Raw genomic sequence first — 25,298 nt, 5'->3', positions numbered from 1 at the left:
ACCAGGATTGGGAGAAGATTCATCAATAACCTTCATTATGCAGATGACAAAAACTTGCTTGCTGAAAGTGACGAAGACTTGAAGCATTTGTTGAAGAAGATCAAAGAATACAGCCATCAATATGGATTGCATCTCAATGCAATCCAGAAAACAAAAGTCCTAGCCACTGGATGAATTAGGCAACATCATGATAGAGGAAAAAATGATTGAAGGCTGTCGATGACTTCTTGCTTGGGGTCACAGTCACTACACTTGTTACCAGCAGTCAAGAGATCAGGAGACATACTGCACTGGGAAAGTCTGCAGTCAGGAACGTCTCCAAATTACTGAGGAGGAATGATGGCAGTTTGAGGATTAAGGTGTGCTTGATTCAGGTCATGGTCTTTATCATCACTTGCTATGCATCTGAGAGCTGGACAAGACTTAGGAAAGCAGAAGAATTGATGCTTTTGAAGTGTAGTGCTGGAGAAGAGTAGTGAATATCCCATCAGTTTCCAAAAGAACAAATAACTATGTCTTGGAGAAGGTACAAAGTGCCCCTTGAAGTCAACGTCGATAAAGCTCAGTCTCACATACTTTGGGCATGTTCCTAGAAAGGAGGCTATTCTTCGGGGATGAACTTCATGCTTGGGAAGGTGATGGGGTGGAAAAAGAGAGGTAGGCCTTTAACCAGGTGGATGGATGCAATGACTGAAACAATGGACTTGAGTGTGTCAGAGACTGTGAGCATGGCACAGGATAGGCCAGCATCCAGATCTGTTGTTCACAGTGTCATAACTATGAGTTATATTCAACTCGATGGCACCTAACAACAAGAGAGAGAATGGAGTTCTTATTTTGTGCAAAAAGTGAATGCACTCTGGTGCTATCTAAGAGACTGGAAGTTCAAGTACATCCAGAGGTTCCTTGAATAAAGCCCGATGACCTACTTCTGGAAATGAGCCACTACAAGCTCCATGGGGCAAAGGTCTGTTCTGATACATGTGAGCTTTGCATGAATGAGAAACTTCTCTTAGGGAGTGGCAGTTAGTTTAAGAGAGGGAATACCTGTGGGAATGGGGAAGAGGTGAACCTTGGAAGAAGTATTTTCAGGATTTATAAACAACTCGCTCTAACATATCATTCATAACCTACTTGTGTAACATTTCCTGCAATGGTTAATGTTATGTGTCAGCCTGGCTAGGCCACAGTCCTCTGTGGTCTGGCAGACACAATGCATCCTTTTTGGGAGCTGTGGTGGGGTAGTCTCTACAGAGATGCACTGCTAACCAAAAGTGGAGCCCCTCAGATGGTTCAAATCCCATCAGCAGCTCTGCAGGAGAAAGGGAGGGGAAATGTCCTCCCAGGTAATTTAGAGCCTCTGAAAACTGACTGGAGGGTCAGTTATGGGTCAGTTCCCACGCAATGGCAATGAATTTGAGTTTTATGATTATGTATCATCCTGTATTTGATCTGATGTGAGCAACCTATCATTTAGAAAGAGATTTACCTTGGGGATGTGAGCTGCATCCAATATATTAATGGATGTGCTGGCAAAGTGTTCCTTCTCTGGATCTCACACTTGTCCATCCTGACCTTCAACCCTTGGGTTGTAAGAGAACTGCGGCCTGATCTACAGATTTCAGATTTTCCAGTCTCCATATCCCTGGAGGCCGCCGCCAGTCACCTGAGTTGGGCCTTACCAGCTTCCATAACCTGGTGAATCATTTCCTTGAATTAAATCTCAATATATATTTATATACACTTCATTGGTTTAGATCCTCTAGAGAATCAGCCCAGAACACTGCTTCTAAGATACCACAGAGCTCTGGTGGCTTAATGATAAGGAGCTGAGCTGTCAGCAGTTCAAATCCACCAGCTGCTCCACAGGAGAAAGATGGGTAATCTCCTCCTGTGTGATTTACTGTCTCCGAAAACCCCTTGGAAGATCAGCTATGGGTCAGTTCCAACTGAACGGTACACAAAAACAACAAACAAGATACCATGTGGGCAGACTTACTGAGCTGTTTGAGTTGAGGATCTTTAAAGATTACTAAAAAAATTCAAACTCACTGCCATGGAGTCAGTCTAACTCATATGAGCCCTGCATTAGGTTTTTTAAGACCTTAATTCTCAATGGTAGGAAAATTCCCATCCTTCTCCCCAGACTCCTCAATGGATTTGAACTGCCAGAGAATCATGCTATGAACTGTACCACTGGATCTTGTCCAAGCCCCTTGTTGTTGTTGGGCACTGCTGAGTCATAACCGACCCATAGCGGACCTTCCAGTGGGTTTTCATTGGCAGTAATTGCACAGGGAAAAATTTCCAAACTTCATCCTTTGGAGCATCTGGTGGATTCAAACCTTGTGCCTTTTAAGGTCCTTAGGTGATATAAATGGTTCAGGAGGAAGAAAAGGTCTGATGATCTACTTCTGTCAAGTTGACAGTCAAGAAAATCCCATGGAACAGTCTGTTGGACTTGCCATAATCAACTCAACCTGGCAAAGGGCTGCATTTATCTGTGGTTGTTTAGAGTTTATTTTTGCTGAATAATAAAAACTTCATCCTGTGAGGTTACACCTTGACCTACCTAATTTTCCTATTCCAAAAGGTGCAAACATCTTGTGGACAGGAAGGAGAAATGAAGCTGTGAATACCACAGTTCTTACCAGTTCTACACTCTCCTTTTGCTGAACATAGCAGGCAAGGACCAAGGGTGTGGGACTCCGCCAGATAGAGAGGCAGAGACAGGATTTGCTGAAAATAGGTTAGACCCAGCTCAGGGTTACTGGGAAGGTTGACTCAGGCTCGGGGCAATACACGCTTGCCAGCAACAGATCAACAGTTTGCTAAGAAGCTAGGATAGTTGGATTAGTGTAAAGAAGGCAAAGTTCAGGCTGAGAAATCAGGCCAAACAGGTGGGAAACACCTGCTCTCTCAAGCTGCTCTGTGCATTACAAACAACTTTTTTTTGCCAATAATTTTGGGGGGCCTTGGCTTTAATGATTAAGTACAGAGTCAAAGGAAAGAAAATACAGACCTGCTCACCTTTACTATTTTTAAATTTTATTTATTTTCTACTAGTTCATTTACTAAATTTGAATACAAATTTGAACAAATTCTTTCAATTTACCTCACCCTCCCACCTATCAAATTGTACAACCCAATGATTAACCCCCTCCTCCCCACACATCCACATCTCTCTGTTTCCAGCTTCTCCCACCCCTTTTAGATCCTATACTCATTCTACAATAATGGTTTTATACAGTATTTATCCTTGTGGGACTGAGTTAGTTCACTTAGCATAATGCTCTCCAGTGCCTCCCAAGTTAGGTCATAATTTACAAAGTTATTGTTCCTGTGTGCTGCATAATATTCCATTGTGTAAATGTACCATAATTTCTCAATCCATTCGTTTGTGGTTGGACATTTGGGCTGTTTCCATATTCCTGCGATAGTGAACAATGCTGCTATGAACACTGGTGTTCAGTTTGGAACTAGCTAGTCCATCCATATTTGTTGCAAATAAACAAACCTATCAGGTTGTATAAACTACACATTGTCTTATTTGTTATAGAACATAAATGTTATAGAAATGTATATGATCACTCCAAGGTTTACACAAGACTCCAAGCGCACTGTGTTATAACCTGATGAGTGCTTGCCACACAATGTCACACAATGACAGAAATACTTATGCTGTGTGATGACTTCTTGAGTGGTTACAAAGCCCAGCTCAGAAAGAAATGCTTAAGACTCCAGAGGGAACATAAAATGCTCATACTCTCCACTTAGTGTCACTGGAGATGTTTTGTCACATCAGATCTCTTTGTACTCTGGGGAAAGCTAAGGAAGCAATATTGTTCAACAGTTTTCATGCTGATGATTCTCACCACAATCGCAACCGGGTTGGAGTCCTCACTATACTATTTACCAATGCATCACTGAGGGCAAAGTTAACCACTCTGTCTGTTCCTTAGTTTGTACAACTGTCAATTGATTATACTGGTTCCTAATTTATAAAGTTAGGGTGAATGTTAAATGAACCTGTATGGTTCATGTTCAGTGCAATAACTTAGTACATAATTGTTATTGTGTACTATAAAGTCAGAACCAACTCATAGCTGACCCTCCGGTGGGTTTTCAGAGGCAGTTTATCACACAGAGGATAACTATCCATCTTTCTCTTGCAGAGTAGGTGGTGGATTTGTACTGCATGCCTCCGGAATTGCAGTGCAGCGTCTTACCACCAGGCGAACAGAGTTCCCTACCTAGTCATCAATAAATATCAGCCATCAAGTATTGCCCAATGCACAGTTTAGTAGTGACAAACTGTCCCACAAACTGGTAAGCCTACAATGGTGGAGCTGATTCAACTGATGGAGATCCATCACTTGGTCCCCTTCCCACGCTGTGTGCATCTTAATAGGAAGAGGATGCCTAGATGTCCACCTGGAAGCAACTGGTGAATCTGAACTGCTGACCTTTTCATCAGCAGCCCAACACTTAGCCTACCACGTCACCAGGGCTCCTCATGAAATTGTAGCACACATACATATAAGTAAGACTGTCAGGTGGTGAATAGAAAGTGAGGAGCAGGGGTAAGAGCATACTGCTCTGGTCTGCATGGTCTTGGATTGGGAAAGCCTTGCTGGGGTGTTAAATCTACATTGCAGATTAAGAACAGAGAGTTCAAGAGCAGAAGAAAAGCAACAAGTATGGTGGTCCAGAAGCTGGGAGAGGGGAGAGTTTCAAAGAGAAGGCTTATGTGTCGGAGTAAACCATACTGAGGGGGGTCTTGTGAGATGGATGGAAACAGATGGTAAACTGGTTAGATCAAGTAAATGTTCAGCGTGGTGAGGACCAGAAATGGGCTTCATTAAGGAGAGGAAAGAGATGAGGAAGTAAAGACTGTGTGTAGATCACTCTGTGAAGGAACTTTGCCTTAAAGGCGAGCAGCAAAGTGGGGGGGGGGATGAAGAGTGGACAGTGATTTAAGGTCAGGGAAGAGGAAATCTTAACCGGACGAAGGGTACAGTGTACAAAGGTCCAACAAGAAGCAAGAAGTGGTACCACAGGTATGCACGAGGGGAAGAGAGCAGGCTTGTGACAACAACACTAGCTTAAGAAGCAAAGGCAGTAGAGAGCAAGTGTGAAGAACTAAACTATGTCATGGGTCTCACGCCAGAAAAATGCAAGAGCTGCAGAGAAAGCAAGCAGCTGCTACAGGACACAGTGCAAGATAAAAGCGAGGCCCTTTCTATTCCCAGACCTCACATCCGTCCTCTGAGCCGTGGATGGCAAGGGCAGCACGGGCACCCCACAATGGAATGAGAGGGTTCAGGTGCGCAACAACTCACCACGCTTCACTTTAAATGGGAAATATTCCTGACGTGTTAAAACTCAAGTTCACTGTATTTGAATGAGTGAAAACGCATAATGAAGGCCTAATTTTCAAGATGATGTAATTTTTGAAATGTAATCCTCAGCCTGGGAAATATGGAACAGGAAATCCAAGAGGCCTCAGATCAAGCTGTTTTCATCTTAAATTATGTTCTGCAGTTAGAGTTCAGGGCAGAGTCAAGCAAAAGGGTGGATTATGGATTGGACAGATTCCTACCACAGTTCCGAGAAATGACTTTTTTTTTTTAATAGAATATAAGGTTTTATTTGCTGCCACTCCTTAGGAGGCAGTAAGCTTTCCAATTTGTCTAGTCCTGGTTAAAAAAGGACACAAGAGATTGCAAATCCACAGGTGTGATGAAAGGACTGTAAGGTTCACCCCAAAATACATCCTCCAGACCAATTCTCAGCAATGACTGACCTACATGTCACATCTCCTTTGGCATAAAAATTCATTGACCACCCACGACTTCCAGTGCTGGACAAGCGTGGCACCTCGTCAGACACCATGCTGGTGGAAGAAAGGATACCTCTCTCCCACTTGTAATTCTCAACACAAAATACAGGAAACTTCTTTTTACAAAGATAGAGAAACAGCACAATCAAATCCCAAACGGTGTCTGATGGATTGGAATGGCCAGCAACAAGTTCTGGTGTTGGGGGGCAGGGTGGCAGTAGCTGTCTTTGAAGTTTTCTGGAGCAGAAACTAAAGCAAAGATAGTATCAGACCTCAAAGCTGCTCCTGCTGAACCATCCCTGAGAAATGACTTTTACCAGAACCACTGTGCTGCTAATTCAAAGGTCACACTCCTCTGGCTGTTCGAATCCACCACAGGCTCCATAAGAGAAAAATAGGAAATCTACTTCCATGTGATTCACAGTCTCAAAAGCCCATTGGAGGGTGAGTTGTGAGATTCTGACTTGATGGCAGAATTGAGAATGAAATTAACAAAGGAGGGCCAAGAGGACAGAGAGAGCCCCTGGGTGATACTATGCTTAGTGAGCCCCACTGCGAACTGTAAAGGTGAGAGGTTCAAGTCCTCACAAAGGCTCCTCAGAAGAAAGGCCCAGAGATCCACTTCTGTAAAACCAGCCACTGAGAACTATGGAGCTCGTTCCCCTCTGATGTGTATGAGGCCGCCATCAGCCAGAGGGAAGAAGACAGGAATTGGTTTTTGTTTGGGGGGTTAATGAGGGAAAAGTCGATTCTATGTAGAAAGTACAAGTGAAAGGTCATGCCGGACTAAAAACAGGCAGCCTTTATAAACTCACTCTGTGCTGCCATGATGGGCCACACGCTGCCCAATCCTATGCAGGTATTTACAGCTCCATTCACTACTTTTACACACACACAGCATTCCCATCTCCAGTGTGTTTTGTTGTTGTTGTTGTTATGTGCCATTGAGTCACCTGTGACTCATAGCAACCCCATGCACCAGAGCTCTGAACCCTGTCCTATCCTGAGCTAGTGTCATTGTCTCTGACACACTGAACCCCATTATTATGTCAATCCATCTCCTCCAGGGTCTTCCTTTCTTGCACTGTCTGTCCCTTCACCCTTCCAAGCGTGATGGTCTTCAAAGACTGCTTCCTCCTGGCAACACGTCCAAAGTTATGTGAGACACAGCCTCAAGATCCTAGCCTCCACAGACCAACTTGGTTTCATCACCTTCAAGACAGATCTGTTTGTTCTCTTGACACTCTGTGATATGTTCAATTGTCTTCTCCAGTACCACAACTCAACGGAATCAATTCTTCTTCTGTCATCCTTAGTCATTGTCCAGTTCTCTGATTCACAGCAAGTAACTGTAAAGACCACGACCTGGATCAGGCACACCGTAGTCTCCTGACTGACATCATTTCTCTTTAATACCCTAGAGAGTATTAAAGCAGATTTTCCCAATGCAGTTTGTCTTTTGATTTCCTGACTGCTGGTGCCAAGAAGGTTGATTGTGCAGCCCAACAAGCTGAAACTGTTAATAATCTCAATCTCTTCTCCATCTATTTTGGTGGTCCTTCAAGAATGACACAAACTGTATAGGTGAACAAACAGAGGATTAGCGATGTAAAGTAATTTGTCAAAGTTTATGAAGTAATCTGTCAAAGTTACACAGTTCTCAGGTCAGATAACTCTTATCTGTGAAGCTTCAAAGATGAGAGGATCAACCAAGTAGATCAGCAAGAGGTGAAGGAGAGAGCTTTGGTGAAGCTGGATGACTAAATGGGGATACAAAGAGAGAACAAGAACAACTGAGGTCAAGGTGCAAGTGGGAAGGCAGCCAACCCTGGCATGAATTCTTTAACTTAGTCCGTCTGCCTCTTGGGGGAGCTCACAATGGAAGGCTGGTAAACGTCAAAGGGTCGAGGAACAAAGAAACCACCTGGTTGGCCCACAAGACTTTTTCCAGAGCACTGTCAATAACTTCCACTGCCTCCTATCCTCAGCCTGTTGCTCTCTGCTGTGCTCTCTTGCTCAGCGTATATAAAATCAATTCGATTCTGACTCAAAGCAGCTACCTATCAGGTTTGTAGGCTGCAGATTTTAACAGGAGGAAGCAGCTCACCTTTATCCCATAGAGTCACGAGTGGGTCCAAACTACAGGAGCAACACAAGACAGACTGGCTCCTTCAGAGTTCCTTCAGCGCACACAGGGTTTGTATGACCTTCCAGGCGAGGGCCAGGCGATTAAAGCATCACACTGAGCAGCAACAAAGCCCCCCTCTCACACTGTTGGTGGGAGTATAAAATGACACAACTACTTCAGATACCGGGATTTCTAAAAACAGAAAAAGTTAACGGACAGATTACTTCCCAAACTTTGGCAAATTACATCACTAATCTTCCGCTTGCTCATCTGTACAGCTTATTTCATCCTTGAAGCAGCAGCATGATAGATGGAGAGGAGGCTGAGATTATGTCAGCTTGCAGCTTCAGCTTGCTTGGCTCCACAATCAACACTCTTGAAACAGCAGTCAGGAAAACCAAAGAGAAATTGCACTGGGGAAAATCTGCTGTCAGGGGCCTCTCTAGAGTACTGAAGATTTTCCCCCATTCCTGAAGCTTCCCTTGACTACTAGTGTGATTCTAAGTGTTCATAGCTTATTTAAAACAAAACAAAACAAAACAAAACCCCCCAAAACAACCAAACAAACAAAAAAAACCCAAACCAACAAGCAAACAAAACCACAGTGAGAATCAACAATACAAAGAACCTGTATTATGGATGTCCCATCTACTCACCACTTACCACGATACCAGCCATGGCTCAGCTTTCTTTCTACAAGTGTATAGATAAGCAGTGTTAATGTGCCATTGTTTGTTGTTATGTGCTGTCGAGTCACCTGTGACTCATAGCAACCCTATGTTCAACAGTTCTGAAGCCTGCTCTATCCTGAGCCAGTCTCACTGATTCTGACACACGTACCTCCATTGCCCTAGTTATTTTATCAATCCATCTCAATCAGGGTCTTCCTCTCCTTCGCTGTCCCTCCACCCTTCAAAGCATGATGTCCTTCTCCAAGGACGAGTCCCTCCTGGCCACATACCCAAAGTATGTAAGATAGAGATTCAAAATCCTAGCCTCTAAAGAGAAACTTGATTTCACTCTCTCCAAGACAGACCTATTTGTTCTCCTGGTAGCCATGTTACATTCAAGACTCTTCTCCTGCACCACAACGCCAAGCCATCAATCCTTCTGTCATCCCTCATCACTGTCCAGCTCTCTTATGTACAGCAAGTAACTGTGAAGACTATTAACAAAATCATTATTATTCTGGGTGTTTGCTGGCAGAAAATAGTTCTACAGTGAGACAAGCTCGAACCTGAGGATTCTTCATGAATGGGCCAAGATCCACAAGTAATTAGCCCTTTATACTTTCCTGAATGATGTGAAAGTATTAGCTTTTACAAACAGTAATTAATAATTATTTGGGAAATATAAACAAAGAGCTTGACCAATTCTTAAAACACCAGGTCTCTGCAGAAGGCCCACCCTTGTCCTCACATCACTGACTGCTAGCGGCCCTCCCTTCTCAGCGTCTGAGTCTTGGACTCAGGCTGCTGTTACTCAATAACCTGGCTCCTCTCCAGCTCTATAGCTGTGGTCACATGTGCAATACCAGGGATGCAGGCCTCCTTAACAATAACAATTCTGTGGCCAGAGATGTCAGGGACACACTCTTACTCATTAAATTACTCCATTTCTACTTCTATAAAGAAAACAAAATCTGCAAGAGTTAATACTAATTCTTAATCATAGTTTACTTACTAAAGCAAGACCCTTCTTTGGGACAAAAAAAGGAACTGTTTATTCCACTATATTGTGGATAATGAGCTCTGATGGCCAAGTGGTAAGAAGCTGCACTGCAGTCCTGAAGGTGTGTGGTTTGAACAGAACAAGAAAACACTGCATGGTTCAAAATCATAAAAGCAAGACGTCAGGGATGTGTCCTGTCTCCTTACCTTTTCAATCTATATGCTGAACAGATCATTCGAGAGGCTAGACTTTGAAGACTCATCAACAACTTGCACTATATAGATGACAAACCTTGCTTAATGAATTAAAGAAGGGCTAGAAGCATGTACCACAGAGTGTCAAAGACAGTAGTCTGCAAAATGGATTAAAGAAAAAAAATGAAGATTCTTATCAATGGTCAAATTGGCAGCATCATGATAGATGGCAAAGAAACTGAGACTGTCAACAATTTCAGCTTGCTTGGTCTCATAATCAACACTCTTTGCACTAGCAGTAAGAAAATCACAAGATGAATTGCATTAGGAAAATCTGCTGTCAGAGACCTCAATTTCTGTCCAGAGACTAATAATGTGCGCCTGATCCAGGCAATGATCTTCCCAATTACTTGCTATGCATCAAAGAGCTGGACAATGACCAAAGAGAACAGAAGAAAAATTGATACTTTTGAGTTGTGGTGCTGGAAAAGAGCACTGAACATACCATAGACTGCCAAGAAAACAAACAGATTTGTCCTGGAGAGGATGAAACCAAGCTGTTCCTTGGAAGAAAGGTTTTTGAGGCTCTGTTTTACATACTTAGGAGATTTTGCAAAGAGGGACCAGTCCTTGGAAGGGTGGAGGGACAGCAAAGAAGATCCTGTATGAGTTGAATTGACACAGTAACTGAGGAAATGAGAGTAGGTGTGTCAAAGACAATGAGATTGGCCCAGAAGAGAGCAGGGTTCAGAGTTATTATGCATGGGGTTGCTGTGAGTTGTGGTCGACTGGATGGCACGTAACAACAATCAACTTCACGTTAAAGAACGGGTGGGATACCTCAGTTATTAGGTACAACTTTGTAAATAGTTAAATTACTCAAATCATTGCTTAAATTCCGGTGTCTTGTCACTTTGATGTCATAAAAATAGAAATCTGAATTTAAAAAAGATGATCTTTGTTCTTTATAAATGTTATTTTTCAATTTCATGAGATTTTAAACTGGTTATTCCATTACATTCTATGTGATTTAAGGAAACCTACAAATACATTAGAATTTAAAAATTTGTAACATGGATGCTTTCAAAGGTTTATTTCAATATTTGAGATAAAAAATTTTCACTCAAACTAATGGTCCTCACCAAAAATATTACTGGTAATAAAGAGAAACTGATAATTTGATACAAATTTAAGGCAATTTTTTATTTCCCACCAGTCTAGTGAATCCTAGTGAATTAGCTCAAAGGGATATAGTAGTTGAGAACCAAACTACATACAAACCAAACTACTTATGTTCAATCTCAACTCCACAAGTTGCAATTCCTAATACCTTGGACTATTTCACACACACACACACACCCCTTTTTTGTTTCAGCTTCATAAGCTATATAATTGGCTAGTAATAATAAAAATTTCTAAAATTTACACTTTAGGTTAAACAATGCAGTGTATAACACTGAAAGTAGTGTCTACCATGTGCTATGTGATTATTTGTGGACATTAACATTTACTCTTATTTTATTAGTTCCTCCTACATTTACTCTTACTTTATTGTAATTCCTTCTAAAAGAATAAAACAAGACATTATATAAATAGAAACTTTGGAATAGTATGTTGAATTATACTAGAAATAGACAAATAATCCTAAAACATATGTACACATTTTTCTGAGGAACTCAGCAGAAGTTAAGTAAGTTGCTTTTAATATTAAAATTAAGAAAAATTCATCATAGCATGGATTAATCTAGAGGAATTAATGCTAAATGATGTACGTCAGCCACAGAAGGAGAATTTTAGTAGAAAATCACTATGATAAAAACCTAAGGAAAAGTATATGGAGAGATAAAATTTCCAGATGGTTAACAGGAAAAGGAAGGGAGAAAGAAGGGAGTAAAAACTATCAAAGGGTAAACTGGGTAGGGAAAGGTGACATACAATAAGTGCTTTACCAGACATTGTATATAGCAGTACACTAATAATTTATAATAATGTTATCAAACAAAATTTACCTGAATGACTGAATGACTCACCAATGTGAGTTGCAAGTGTTCACTAAAATGTTTAAAAATTATTATTTAAAACATAAAATAAAGAAGGGATATATTGTCAGTTACCACCAGTCAAGGATAGAGAAAATATGAGAAGAAACTGACAAGTAATGATGAGAATGCAAAATTTAAACACATGTACAATCACCATTCTTTTCCTTGTAATCCACAGAAAACAGAACCTTCTATTTGCAAGGAAATTTAGAAGTATTTCTCCCAATCCATGGACTGCCAAAGGAATGAACAAGTCTATCTCAGAAGATATGCGACCATGGTGCTCCTTAGAGGGAAGAATGGTGACTCTTCATCTCACATACTTTGAGCACGTTGTCAAGGAGGGGGCCAGTCCTTGGAAAAAGACATCATGCTGGGAAAGGTGGAAGGTCCAAAGAAGAGAGGGTGACTTTCAGCAAGATGAATTGATATGATGACTGTAACAATAGACTAGAGCATATGAGAGAGGACAAGGATTGCACAGGAGAGGATCAGGTTCAGCAGATCTCTTGTGCAGAGGGTCACTATGAGTCATAGTTGACTTGTGACATCTAACAACAGTGTGATCCAAGATAGGTATCTATTTTGCACATTCCTAGAAATGGACATTCAAACCTTATGTTTGACCCCAGGACTATAAATTCTTGATGTTTTATTAGAAATGAAGATTCTCACTCCTTATCTGACACCCAGATTCACATGAAAACTAAATTCTGAGATAGATTGGTCTATTCTCTTCCAAAATGTGTACTCAGGCATGGCAAGCTCACGGTTTCATCAGGAAGACTGTTACACAATTGGATAGCCTCCGTTCTCAAATATCTTTCTTGTATGGAGTCCAAGTTGGCCTCCAAGTCTTAGAATATTTAGGCTCTGATCCCAGTTCTATAAAAACAGACTTAAATGTATAAGCACACTACACAAATCTGTATATATGTACATACGTATATAAGTTAATGGATTCAGCTGTTAAAACAGTAGAAGTTTCAAGTCCACCCAGAGAGAGGAACCCCAGAAAAGAAATGACAATCTATGCTGGAAAAGTCAGCCAATGAAAATCTTTTGGAGCCAAGTTCTATTGGGACACTCCAGAGGTCACCATGAGTTGAAATCAACTTGAGAGCAATAGGTTTGGGTTTTTTGAATGGTTTACTTATTTCGTTTTTGTATATAGGTTTAGGAGTCTTGACGGGTTTAAGTGCTGGACTGTTAACCAAAAAGGAAGAGATTCAAACACACCAGCTACTCCAATGGATACAGACATGGCTTCTGGAGAAATTTCTAGCGGAGGGATTTTCTACTCTACCCTCTAAGGTCCCTCTGTGCACCTGAAAGATGCCTCTTTGCTATTAGAGGCATTATTGTCAGGAAATCAAAAAGCGTATCGCGATGGGAAAGTCTGCTGTTAGGGACCTCTCTAAAGTACTCAGGAGCAACGGTGTCTCTCTGGAGACTAAGGTGCACCTGATACAGGCCATGGTCTTTGCAATCGCTTGTTATGCATCAGAGAGTTGGACAATGACTAGGGAGGACAGAAGGAGAGTAGATGCTTTTGAGCTGTGGTGCCGGAGAAGAGTACTGAATGTACCATGGACTGCCAGGAAAACAAACAGATTCATCTTGGAGAGGATTAAACCAAGCTACTCCTTGGAGGCAAGGATTCTGGGGCTTCGTCTGACATACTTTGGGCATGTTGCCAGGAGGAACGGGTCCTTGGAGAGGGACATCATGCTTGGGAGGGTGGAGGGACAGAGCGGGGGGGGGGGAAGACCCTCTATGAGATGGATTGATTCGGTGACTGGGGTAATCGGGATGGGTGTGTCAGAGGCAGTGCGGTTGGCGCAGGATAGAGCAGGGTTTAGGGCTGTTGTGCATAGGGTCGCTATGAGTCGCAAGCGACTCGACAGCACATAACAACAACAACAACCCTCTAAGGACTCTACTGAGTAGGAGTCAATGGAATCGAAGGTGGAGGGCCAGTGTAACAGAGGAAGACCCTCAATGAGATGGACTGGCATAGTGACTGCAAGAATGGGTAATAGGTTGGGGTTTTTGTTGTAGCATTGTTGTTAGGTGCCATCAAGTCAGTACAACTCATAGCAATCCTATGAACAACAGCAATGAAGCCTGCCCGATGTTGTGCCATCCTCATCATTTCCAATATACATGAGCTCATTATCACAATCACTGTGTCAAAACACCTTCCTGGGGGTCTTCCTTCCTCTCTTTTGCTGACCCTCTACATTTCCAAGCTTCACGTTGTTTTCCAAGGACTGGTCCCTCTTAACAACAACCCCAGAGTATGTGATTGAAGCGCTCCCATCCTTGCCTCTAAGGACCACCCTGATTGCACTTTCTTCAAGGCCTACTGGTTTATCCCTTAGCCATTCCATGGGACAGTCCACATTCTTCTCTAACACCTCAACTCAAAGGCATCAATTTTTCTTCTGACATCCTTTTTCATTGTCCCACTTTCAGATTCAGAGCAAATAACTGGAAAACACCGTGGCATACTTCAAGTATACCTTAGTCTTTAAACTAGCACCATTGCTCCTTAGCATTTTGAAGAAGTCCTTGACAGACGATTTTCCTGATGCAAAATGTCTTCTAATGTCTTTGCTGCTGGTAGTAAATGTGTTGAATGTAGATACAAGTAAGATCAAATTGTTGACAACTTCAATCCTTTCTCCATCTACCATGATGTCTACAGACCCAGTAGTGAGGATTTTGGGGTTTGTGTTTTTCTTTTCTTGTTGAGATGTAATCCATAGAAGCCTGCAGTCCCTGATTAAGTTCTCAGACATACATATCATCCCCCTTCCACTCCTCTCTTTGATTTCCCATACACATTTTAATAGTTACCCTTCTATTTTTATAATAATGGTCTTATGCAGTATTTGTCCTTATGAGACTGTGTCAGTTCACTCAGCATAATGTTCTCCAGCCTTTCCCAAGTTACACATTATTTTTCAAAATCATTGCTCTTGAGTGCTGCATAGTATTCCATTGTGTGAATGGACCACAATTTTTCAATCCATTCAGTTGTGGCTGGACATTTGAGCTGTTTCCATTTTCTTACAATAGTGAATAAGATTGGTATACAAATCACTGTTGGTTGCACAGTTTGGTGGTGGAGGGAGGGAGGCAAGGAAACGGGAAGGTTCTGGGTGAAAAGGCAGGGTAATGATGAGCAAGGTCCAGTCGTGATTAATTTTAAAAAACAATGCATGAGATTTATTGCATAAAACACAATGTGAATAAAATATAGTGTGAAACTTTGTAAGCAAACTAATTTAAAAAATAACTGCAAAATAGAAAAAGATTACAACATGGAAAAAAAAATCTCAGACATACTGGTCTGCTCTCTCTAACACATGTACCAATGTCAAGGTCACTACTTCATAAGAAATCCCGTTACACTACTGGATAGCCTGCCCTCTCAAATGCCTTTTTTGTATGGAGGTTTAGGTTTAGGGGGAAAAAAAACCTGGAAGCATACATGTTCAACTGTTGAGGTCAGTAATCAATTATTGACTATATTATCTGAATGTCTTACTGTGAATACCACTTTTATCCATCGGTCTTAGTTCTGTTGGCTGAATAATCCAAGATGGCTGCTGTTGCTAGAGCTGTTAGTCAACTACAACCCAAAGCAACCCCACAAACAAGAGATTGAAAACTTGTCCACCATCCAGCGCCACCCTCACAATCTCTGCCATGCTCAAGTCACTATGTCAATCTTTCTTATTAAGGCTCTTCTTCTATTTCATTCATCCTCTATCTTTAGAATACTTTTCCAATATCTAACATTATAACATATTTCCAAGGACAGGCCCCTCCTAACCCGGCCAGTATATGTGAGATGAAGTTTTACCATCCGTGCTTCTAAGGAGTGCCCTGGACATACTTCCTCTACAACAGACTTGTTTGCTCTTTTGGCAATCCATGTTGGCATTCAATACTTTTGCCAACACCGTGATCCAAGACTGGGCTTATTAGATCTTCCTCAAAGAGGGAAAATGAGCTTCCTCCTTCCCATTGGACTTCTATTCCTTCAGTTAAAGACTCATGATTCTCTCTGAATCCCCCTGCTTGTTCTACCTTTCCAAGGCTCCCTGGGACCCCTCAGTGCTAGAAACATTCCTGTAAGAAGCAGCACCAGCAGCTGACCTCACTGTCTAGCATTAATAAAAACAATCAGTTGATCTCCAGAAGTGCTTTCTTCTTTGTTAATAATTTATTCATTTTTAATTGCCATTCAAAAAAGCCATGGAAAGAAATTAGTTCCATATTGTTTGTTACGTGCCACCGAGCCAAAAATGACTCACTGGTGACCCTCCAGTGGATTTTCAAAGGCTGTCTCTCACACAGGAGGAAACTGTCCATCTTTCTTTCACAGAGCAGCTGATGGATTCAAACCATGAGCCTTTGGGAGGGCAGCACAGCTCCTTAACCCTAGGTCACCATGGTTCTCTATTAGTTCCTTTTTGTTAGTGTAGTGTGCCATCAAGTTGGAGCCGACCCACAGTGGACTCTCTAGTGGGTTTTCAGAGACGGTAAAATCCACAGGAGGAAGCTGTTCATGTTTCTCCTGAGGAGCAGCTCGTGGCTTTGAACTACATGCCTTTGAGTTGGAGGACAGCTTCTTACCCACCAAGCCACAGGAGCTCCCTGTACTTTCTTAGTCATCTAAACAATCATAATGTTTTTCTTCTGTGATTTTCAAAATGCATTGGGGCCTGCCCTGCAATAATATTAATCACAAGAACCTTAACTGTCATTTCTAAACAGAAGAGAATGAATTACAACATATATGGTATGCATACTTTCTCATTAAAAGGAAGACAGTTCAGTGGTACCAAACACATCCCCAAGACTGGGAAAGAGGAGCACTGGTGATGGACAGATTTGCTGATACAGATGAAGAGACATTCACCTTGAGACAACATGGCGGGCCTCGAAATACTGAATTCCAAACTTATCTGCTACGGATTAGGTCACAACTGATTACCAATCCAGTTGTGGGGAAACACAGGGTAAGACTTAACTGGGAACCATTTAAAGGGTCTTCTGATAAAGAGAGCTGGATAAAATTTTGTGCTGAACTTGTCTTTTTTTGTGGCTTAGTGATAAGCTTATGTTAAACAGATCTTCAGTCCAGTTGTATGCCTGGGCTGTGAGATATCATTTTAGATTCAGAACCTCTTTCATGTGGCTTTGCAAGGTATGGGGGTTTAAGATGCCAGCTGGTCCACAGCAGCGCAAAGACCTGCATTCACATTATATTTGTCTATGGCGTCCACTTCCTCAACAACATGCCTCTGGAAACTATGAACTTTGAGAAACGATGATACTTATAGAAAGGCTTCAGGTCTTCTGCTCATGGGGTCGATAAGAGTCATGCGTGACTCAATAGCAATCAACAACAATGTATGCAAATGGAATCTTTCTCTGTATGTATGTGTATATATAATATGAGTATATAAATATATGCCACACATAGACACATACACTCACAGAACTCATTGCTATTGACCTGTCATTGTGGCTTTTGGAAGCTGTAAATCACAAATCACTAAGGAGGAGACTGTCCACCTTTCTCCTGAGTCACTGATAGACTGTGAGGTAGGCATTACCTTTGGGGGGCATTGTCTACAGCGAGCTGATCTGCTAACTCAAACGCTGGGCCCCTCTGGCAAGTTGCATCCATGAGCAGTTCCATGGGAGAAAGGTGGGCAGCGCCCAAGAACTCCAGCCTAAGGCAACCGTAATCAGAACCAGCTCAGTGGCAGTGAGCTCAAATTCTGTTCTAGACTAATGTTGCTGTTGCTTGCCTTTGAGGCAAGCACGACTCACAGTGAGCCTACAAACAAAAGGCTTGAAGCCCCTCTACAACTATCAACATTTATCAAAGTTCAGACAGTTTCCAGAGGAATGCTATTTAGGAAGTGGATGCCACTCCTGCTTCTTTTTTCAGACTGAGAGAGATATTATTTTTCTGTGAAGTTCTAGGGTCATTTTTGAAATATGTATCACAGCATTGGGGCAAATAATATCCTTTAGTAGAACAAAAAAAGTTTTTCTTAAAAAACATTTATCTGAAAAAAATAACAAAACTAAAACAAAACCCATTTCTATGTAAGCACGATAAGTGGACCACCACTGATTAATGTCAAACACAATCCCACGGCTGTTGAGTCAATTCCAACCCAAAGTTAGCTCTGGGAGACTGAAGAGAAAGGTCCCATGAGATTCCCAAGGCTGGAACACTTTAAGGAAGCAGACGGACCCTTCTTTCTCTCTCAAAGCAGCTGATGGGTTCAAATGGGAACCCGAATACTTTATCCATTGTGCCCTCTTGCTCCATTAAGGTGTAGCCTTTCTGTTATCATGCACACCTTCCATTAGGATTAGAAATAGCTTAAGGCAGTAGAGGGAGATTTTGTAACTCAGTGTGAACTCTGAGTGACTGCAAAGAGCACCTGAGGCCATTCCATTACTCCAGAGTGGAACAGAAACCTGAATCTAAGAACTCTGGTGGCCTAGTGAATAAGGAGTTGTGCTTCTAACCTAAAGGCATGCAGTTCAAATCTACCACCTCTTCCACAGGAGAAAGGTGAACAACTCCTCCCATGTGAGAACAGACACTGAAAACCCACTTTAGGGTCGGCCAGGAGTTGGTTCCACCTCAAGGACACACAACAACAAGGACATAAATAGTCTTGGCCAGAGAAGCAGGAGGCGGAGTCAGGGACGAAGCACAGACAAAGCCAAGACTTTCAAGAGGAACAAGAGACCACAAGAACCAGAATGTCCACATGAGAGAGGCCATGGACAGAGCAGTGACATTTCGTTAAGCCACTAGTGGCAGGGCCAATGGGAATTAATACTTAAATGATATAAACCAGAGATCAAAATTAGCATTAGTTTGTTTTATTTTGTAGGTTTTTAATAACCAGTTATTCATCCCCTCCATAAATAAGCAATATGGGTCAGTCAGTACATTATACCGCATGGCAAATTACTTCTGATTTATTGCACTGTATGTTTTCATATCCTGTTAGCAAGATATTTTGGTCCTATTTGCAAAGCCCTGGGAAGAAGAGGACATTCAGAGTGAGTGGCTGTTACATGACAGAGACTAAAAAAATATTGCATGTGTATAATTTTATTTAATGCTTATAAACCTATGTGGTTGTTATTATTATCCCGTTTATAAAGGAAGGCAATACAGCTAAGAGTTGTCTGTTGAATTTTTTAAGATCACATAAACATATTAACAGAAAGATATGACTTTAAAGTGGAAGTTCTTTACTCCACTCCATACTTATTTCACCATGTCATTCTGAGAATCGCAGAATCAAAAGCATGCGCCCTGAGTCGTGCAAACCGGATTCTCTACACAGTAGGGGTGGGACAAGGTTTTGGATAATTCCAGACCATGTACCACATATGCAATATGACTGCTGTTGTTGCTATGTGCTGTTGAGTCGCCTGCAACTCATAGCGACCCTATGCCCAAAGGCCCTAAACCCTGCTCTATCTCGTGCCAATCATACTGTCTCTGACACACCTACCCCCAATACCGCAGTCACTGAGTCAATCCACCTCATAGAGGGTCTTCCTCTCCTGCTCCATCCCTCCACCCTCCCAAGCCTGACGTCCCTCTCCAAGGACTGGTCCCGTGTTGCAACATGTCCAAAGTATGTCAGACGAAGCTTCAGGATCTTTGCCTCCAAGGGGCAGCCTGGCTTCACCCTCTCTAGGACAAACTTGCCTATATTGCAGCTCAAAATACGTGTCTAAGGCAGGGTTTCTCAACCTCAGCCTCTTTGGCATTTCAGCACGGTTCCTTTCTTAATGCAGGGAGTTGACTTGTACACTTACCACACTAAGCAGCATCCTTGACCCTTGCTCACTCTATGCCAGTAAGGATCACAGGCCTCCAGCTGTGATAACCAAAAAAATGATCTCACACATTGCCAAATGACCCCGAGGTCTCATTCTGTCCCAGTTAAGAAGCACTACTCTGATGTTACGGCCTGAATGATTTCTTTAATAAAGAATAAGAAAATGGTAAGTTCAACAATATGCTTAGAAATATAAATGCTGGACAAGCAGAGAGTTGCTAATCCAAATATGTACCTCTCTGGAGGTTCCCATCAATCAGAGCCTCCAAGAGAGAAAGATGGAAATCTCCATGTTATTTACAGCCTCCTGAAAACCTGTTGGAAGGTCAATGGGTCAGTCACAACTTGAGAGCAATGAGTGAGAATTTTTCTCTATGAGTTTTTTGAAAGCAATAATGTTACTGCTTTAATAGCAGTTAGTCTAAGTAAGTCTAGCTGCTATAAGAGATAACCCCAACAACCCCAGTGGCTCCATTCACTGAAAGATTATTTTCAACTCATGTCATAATCCAACATAGGTATTCCTATTTGGACACCTTTTCTTCAAGAGACTATATTGGTAACCCAGGTTCTTTGAATTTGATTTTTTACATTCTATCACCTTCAACATATGGCTATTGTTATCTCAATTTGTAACCACTTTAGTGTGAAAGTGGCTCATACTGCTTCCTGTCACTTCCTGTAGAAGAGAAACTGTCACATAGAGATGCTCTAAAAAGACTTGTTTTAGCCATAACCCTACATTGTGGAAGGAAGGAACATAATTGTTTTTATTGATCTGCTTCCATTCATGTTTTTCAGAAAAGCTACATAAACGATTTGGTTTTAAAAAAATTCTGTAAGTTGGACAAATGGTCTATATCATCTTCATTTTTACACATGGTAAACCTTGGACAAAGGGGCTATGATGACACAGAGGTCAGGTGCTTGGCTGTTAACCAAGGACGGTTGAGGGGGAGGGGACCAAAACTAGTTGCTTTTTCTTCCTCAAGAGGAAAAAATATGTGACAATCTATTTCCATAAAGTCTTAGAAACACTGGCAGAACGTCTATGTTGTCCCACTGAGTGCAATGGGTTTAGGTAGTGTTTGGACAAACAACCCGGTCTAGGAAGCAGCACTGTCAGAAAGCTTCTTAGAAGTAAAGACGATAAGTGCTCATCTTTCTTATTTTGGATGTACAAACAGGAAATGGACATCATGACTAGTATAGTATAGGATCAGTCAAAATGAGAGGAAACAATGAGAAGAAGTGGCCCAACAGTTTCCACAATGGGTTTAAACATAGCAATGATGGTGAGGCTAGCACCAGATTATCTAAGATTTCCTTCTGTCGTACATAAGGTAGAGCAGCGATGGAGCCAATTCCACGGCAACCAGCCCCAACAAGAGCATCTGGGCACAGATTCCTCCTTTCACTCAGGGTTGATATTGTCTACAACTAAAACCGAGAGGCTGGTTATTAGAGAGGGACGTCACGTTTGGGAAGATGAGGGGGAGCTGGAAGAGAGGAAGACCCTTGACTAGGCGGACAGACACACTGACGGTGGCAATGGGCTGAGGTGTCCAAGGTGGTTAGGATGGCACAGGATAAGATAGGGTTCAGATCTGTTCTTCATAAGGTCACTCTGAGTTATACTCAGCTCAATGGCACCCAACAACAATAACAAAACAGAAACTTTGATTATGAGCTGAAGGTTATAACTGTAGAAAACAAATGAAGGCTATTAAAAACACTTAAGGAGTGTCATTAGGCAAGAAGAGATCAAATTACAATTACAAGCTCTGTCTCTGCAATGTGCCTGGATTCAGACTGTGGTGCTGCCACTGAATGCCTGTGTGTGAACTTGACCTCTGAGTACATCCATCGCTCAACTGGAGGTAATCATACTGCTGTGTGATCATGAAATGTCAAGATTTGATACACGCAAAGCACTTAAAACAGTGTCCTATGCATTTCGGTCATTAATAATGTGTCACAAAAGATAATTAGCACATGACCTATATATTTATAGAAGTTCCAAGCCTGCATGCCTCATATTTAAGTTTTATCTATTTTGGAATAAGTCCATCTTAGCCCCTTTACCAAGACCAAATAAACTTCATTAACTCAAGCAGATTTTCCCCCCATTCATTAATTGTGCTAGCAGTTTTAGTCAATGAGCACAAATTCAGCCCCAGTGCTGTAAAGCATCTCAGAGTACAAGCCCCAAAGACAGCAAGTCGGTTAAATTCTGTTCCTTTAAATATCACAGGAACCACACGTTATGAAAGGCAGACACAAGGTCAAGTGCTTTGTTTGTTCTTCTGCCATTTCACTGGCCAAACATTTTAGGGTCAAAAACCAGAAACCCCAACATCCAACCTCACCTTACAGTACAGTCTCTGCTCACTTTATTAAACAAATGAGGCAAACAAAGGGCAGAAAAGTCTAGTGCTTAAACGAGACACATGGGGCCAACAGTCATGCTTGTGAATCCTTGGATCCACTGCATTACCTGCTGTTTTCATATTTGTGTTAATTTACGTTTTCTAATTCTGCACAGTGAAATTCTATTAAGCCACATGAAAGTGACAGAGAGGAAAAAAAATCTTCAAAGGAACTTTCTGGAAGCTACAATTTTCCCCATATACAAACACCTCTAAAATCAGTGCCCCGTTGTTTAGAAGTAACTGGCCTCATTTCTTTAAAAAAGGGAAAGAAAATATAAACCAAAAGTTTCACTTAAACAACAATCTCTTTTTCCAGATCAAAATATTCCAAAGCCCAGCTTTCAGAAAGATGAAGAGTAATTGAAAATGCGCTGCTTTGGTAGACTCAGACGCCATGGCTCAATGAGTTCTGTCAAAAAGATGGTATGTAAAAATGGCTCCCCATCACGATAGCACACACACACCCCAAAACACAAACAGAAGCCCCAGCCTGCCGAAATGAGGCTGCTCCATCAGGAACACTGCTGTGGAAAACACACACGAATGTCAGCTTTGGGTAGAACCTGCCTACAGATGTACGTATGAAGAAACCCCAAAGCCACATACAGCAAGCCTCGTTTTTCCAGGGTAAAAATCCTGCCTGGAGAACATAGCAGCAGCCATGCCAGTTCAAATCTCCATGTCCTATTTAGAAAATACACTTTCCTGGTCAAACCCTACAGACGGAGCCTCAGAAGCACCTGTGAACTTCCATCACATAAGAATTTAATATCTGCTCGTAGTCCAACACCATTGCTCCTGGGTAAATATAAGGTTTGGTTTGGTTCTTTCTTTGACTGAGGTGACTAGCTGCATAAATAGCTTTACACATGTGTGCTCCTGTGAGTTTGTGTGTATGTGTGCACATGGAGGAAAGAAATTCCTGCAGTTTGGCCACTTTATGACCTACAAAACTGACATTTTTCATACGGCTCAACTTCATAAATTTCAAAAGAGCGTAATAAGTATTAAATATGCAACATACACTGAAAACCCACTTTCCGCCTTGAGACTATACAGTATCACACTTTCACCTCTCTCTTCTGCAATTTATTCCATTTTACACACTCTCCCTTCGAGCAAAGGACCCATACCCTGGTGCTGCTGATCCTAAAAATATTGTTTATCCATAACAAATGTCATCAAAATATCTAGACACAGTCTTTCGGCATCTGTTTTATGGCAACAAGCTTATCCTCAAAGTAGGTCTGCTGAGCACTCTGCTGACTTTACAAGAAACCTTGACTGATTTCAAGAAAACAGAAATCCTGAATCAGCTTCTACAGAAATGGAAAGGCACCATTCGATGACACACGTTCGCTGGAATTACTGAGCTGAGAGCTGGCTGCTGGATCCAAGCTGAAAGATGTGATGGCTGGGGTAAAATGAAATTGTATCAGTGAAAAGGAGGACAGATGACCCAATCCAATAAGATGGTATGACAGTGGGAAGTCCCTACTGAATATTATTAATGCAACATGGCTCTTCTATACTTAGGAAATATAGCTTTTTTTAGTATTTATATGAAATTCTTGGAACAACTTAACAAACAACAAGCATCTCAAACTCTCACTTACTGCCATCACATCAATTGCAATTCGTAACAAGCCTCCAGTAGGCTACCAAGGGTGTAATTTAACAGGAAAATACTGTCCATCTTTCTCTGATGGAGCAGCTGGTAACTCACAGCCAAGCAAAGACTCCCACATTTTTGATCAGCATCACATTACGGATTATAACACCAGAGCTCTAGACTGGTGAATTCGCATCTTAGCTTTATCAGCTACTAACTGAAGCTCTGTGCAAGTTACTTAACCTCCCTGTGCCTCAGTTTCCCACCCTTAAGAGAAAACGAGAGTGATAACTGACTCCTCCAGCTCTGGTGACCTAGTGGTAAGGAGCTGGACTGCCAACCTAAAGGTACATGGTTTAAATCCACCAGCTTCTCAGCAGGAGAAAGAAGGGCAATCTCCTCCCATGCAATTTACTGCCTCTGAAAAACCACTAGAGCATCAGTTATGGGTCAGACCTGACTCACGGGTACCCAACAAAGTGGAGATCCAATGCAGTTGCTAGATCATGAACCTCATACCTACCTAGCAGCAGAGGCTTATGTTGCTATGATGCTTAAGAAAGTTCTGCAGAATTCCCAAACTAACACACTCTAGGAAGAAAGGCTTTACAAAGTAAGAGCAATCAGTCAATGAAAACCAGAGGATCACAATGCTCCAGTTCCATGTGTCGAGTCTCACCATGTGCCAGGGGCCAACTCAAAAGGAACTATCAACAATTAGCTGCTATGATGATTAAACGAGTTAATACAGTGCAAAGTGCTAAGAACAAGGCCTGGCACATAACAAGGAACCAGTAAGTGATAGTGACATGAATTCCAAGTTTATTGCTTCCATTATTCACTCTAAGGACTCATGGTTGGATCCTATATAATACAGCTGGGGAAGGAGGACAGTCATCAAGCATACTAGTTCTTGCCCCAGGGAGAAACTGTTGCTGAAGTTCTGCTTATCACCTACCTATTTTCTTCTTTCGAGTTGTAAAATACATCAACATTTTCAATAAGGAATACTTGAAACAAAGCACCTTTGTTCTCGTTGTTGTTGTTGTTGTTATGTGCCATCAAATCACTTGCGACTCATAGTGACCCTATGCACAAGAGTCCTAAATGCTGCTGTATCCTGTATCAACCTCGCCATCTCTGACACACTCACTCCCACCACCCAATCACAGAATTGATCCATCTCATCGAGGGTCTTCCTCTCCTGCCCCATTCCTTCACTCTCTCAAACATGATGTCCCTCTCCAAGGACCAGTCTCTCCTTGCAACATGTTCAAAGTATGTCAGACGAAGCTTCAGAATCCTTGCCTCCAAGGAGCAGCCTGATTTGACCCTCTCCATGACAAACCTGTTTGTTCTCCTAGCAGTCCATGGTATATTCAGCACTCTTCTCCAGCACCACAGCTCAAAGGCATCAATTCTCTTGCTATCATCCCTAGTCACTGTCCAACTCTGATGCAAAGCACA

At 41.8% G+C, this 25,298-nt stretch overlaps 1 protein-coding gene across 2 annotated transcripts in view; it reads right to left on the bottom strand.

The window, feature by feature from the left end:
• The window catches only part of PLCB1 (phospholipase C, beta 1 (phosphoinositide-specific)), a 920,819-nt gene that overhangs the window by 630,287 nt on the left and 265,234 nt on the right, over window positions 1-25,298 (bottom strand). The window lies entirely within an intron of this gene.

Source organism: Elephantulus edwardii, unplaced genomic scaffold (assembly GCF_000299155.1).
Source record: "Elephantulus edwardii isolate Elephantulus edwardi_28Jun2011 unplaced genomic scaffold, EleEdw1.0 scaffold00138, whole genome shotgun sequence".
NCBI lineage: Eukaryota > Metazoa > Chordata > Mammalia > Macroscelidea > Macroscelididae > Elephantulus > Elephantulus edwardii.
The sequence above is the reverse complement of the archived record's forward strand: the minus strand, read 5'-3'. Positions and strand labels throughout refer to the sequence as shown.